Source organism: Cherax quadricarinatus, chromosome 52, assembly GCF_038502225.1.
Source record: "Cherax quadricarinatus isolate ZL_2023a chromosome 52, ASM3850222v1, whole genome shotgun sequence".
Lineage (NCBI taxonomy): Eukaryota > Metazoa > Arthropoda > Malacostraca > Decapoda > Parastacidae > Cherax > Cherax quadricarinatus.
In genome coordinates, this window is record NC_091343.1 from 10,177,083 (window position 1) to 10,179,819 (window position 2,737).

Genomic DNA, 2,737 nt, shown 5'->3' on the forward strand with positions numbered 1-2,737 from the left:
TCCAGTAACCACTTGCTTGAACACCCTTGCTGTACCTGTAAGTCCTATTGGAACTTGTTTTTCTTTTGTTTTGCTCACATTAGCTTCACACCGTAAATACAACACTGTGTAGGATTCACTGCCCTCAAGCTGGTGGTCATTTGTGTATATCAAGAAAAGTAATGTTTATAACACAGATCCATGTGGAAACCCACTTGTTACCCTACCTCACCCTGATATTCCTTTCATCATATTAATTTCTTTTCTATTTATCAGACATTCCTTATTCCATTTAAGCATTTCCCGTTTACCATACCCTGCTTTTCTAGCGTGTTTCATCAGTCTCGGGTAGGGAATCATGTTCATTGCTTCCCAACACTCCTTAAACATGTAGTCTAACAACAACTCTAACCTTTTTAGTTTTATCCGTTATTCTGTTGCCGAAATGACCTAAGTACACAAGGAAGCATTTTTTTCAATTCCTAAGTCTGTGCTGGTTTTCCGTAACAAAGCCCTACTCTCTAGATATTTAACCACATAGTTCACGATGATCTTTTCTAGTACTGTAGATAGTGTAGGTCAGGTAGGTCAGCACCTCTTGCCTGCCTGTCCTCAAATATTGGGACGACATTTGCTACTTTCGAAATGTCCAGGAATTGCCTTACCTCTAATGACTTATCCATAGTTTTCCTCAATACTTCTGCTGTTTTTTTTTTTTTCAAAACTCCTGAAGATATGTTGAACCCCCCACAGCTCTATTTGTGTGCAGCTCTGAAGTAGCTTCCTCACTTCCTACTCTGGTTTGTGGAGGCTTTTCGATATTTGGTAATCCATTAACTCTCAACTGCGTTCCAATATTTTTCCTTTTATAGTGAATATTCCATTAAATCTTAATTCAGTTCCTTGCACACTTAGATGTGTTCCTACCCTTTTTTTTTTTTAGGTTTTATATCTAAGGGTCTTAATGTCATTTTTATGTGGCCGTGAAGAACGCTTTGTTTTTATTTGGCTCATGCACTCACGTAAATTTTTAATTGCTGTTCTGCTTCTTTCCCTAAACTTGCATAGTGTTCCCTGCATAACCGTCCTCTGTATCCTCAACATGTTCCATATATTTTGTTCTTCGCTTTGGCACTCTTCAACACTTCTTACTCATTGGTCGATATTTTTTTCCTTTGTGTTTAGTCATCTAGATCATCAGTGTTCTTGTGCTTATTCATCTGTAAGCGTATGTCACAACATTGCCAATGAAATATGAGAGAGAATGAATTCATTTGAAAGTATCACCGCATATCAGAAGTTAATACTTCCGTTCCTCTTGACTGCTACGAAATTTCGTGGAGCCTCATTTTCTTGTCCGGCTCCCAACTCTTGAGCTGCCTGTCCTTCCCTTTCCGTTCCCCATTGTAGACCCTAAGTTGATTCTCACATTCCTGCGTAGTCTCCTTCTCTTTTTATTCTTCTTGTAATCCACTCTCCTCTCTAGTTCAACTTCTAAAAGCCAATAAAAACTTAGTGGTCCCAGGTCGCTGACTCCCAGTGGTATTCCAGTCTATTTTTTCCTGTCTGATTAATTTATCAAGAGTGGCCAAGTGTCGCATGTTGTGTGTGTGCCCACTCGCCAACTAACAGCAGCGCCATAAAAACCTGTCATATCACACGAAGAAGTCACATTTCAAACAGCTTTCTATGCTACAGAATTTTAAATATTCAAAACAAATCGGCAGACAATGCTAGGCTTCCATTATTATTATTATTATTATTATTTTACTGAGGAAATACTAAACCAGTAAGTCGTACAATAGCTAGAAGAAAATTAAATAATCAGATATGATTCAAGGCAAGGGGTAACTTTCATTCCTTGGATCAAGACCCCTCCACCAATATCGAGACACTCCCTTTGAAGGAACCTTTAATATACCTTCGGTGAGTTTCTAACGTTTTTCTACTCCCGAAGCCGTTAAACATGCAAAAAACAATATTAAACTCACAAGAGAAAGCTACGAAGGGAGGTAAACCGCACAGAATGTTGGAAAAAAAAATGAGGAAGGTTCTCGTTTGGCAACACAATTATGGATGTGGGCCGGGCAAGTTCTGAGCATAAATGTGCCTTGCAGTGCTCTTTTTTCTAACGGGTTCCAATTATAAATCATTAATTTACTGCCAAAAATATTCATTTACGTTTAAAAACTTCTTATTGTAAGCTTTATGACTTACAAATTTTATTATATATATATATATATATATATATATATATATATATATATATATATATATATATATATATATATATATAATTAAAAATTATATATATATATATATATTATATATATATATATATATATATATATATATCTTATATCTGAATAGGTAAAAAAAATCAATTGAAAAACTCATTTAAAAAAAGTTTTCTAAATTTTCTCTTATATGTTTAAAGATATATTTTTTTTGTTTATTTTAAAGTAAAATTAATAATTTGTAAAAAACACTCTAGAAAACTTACCTAACCCAATATAACAAGCCAATTTAATTTGCCCAATCCAACAAAAAATATTTTAGTAGTTTACAATTTAATAAAAACAAACAATGAAATTTTTTTTAAAAGGGACAGAATGATTTTTGGAAAATTTCCATCGAAAATTTTTCCCCCGTTATAGGGCAAAAAGAAGCTGCAATTTTGCCAAAATCCAATTTTTTTAAAATTATATATATATATATATATATATATATATATATATATATATATATATATAAATTA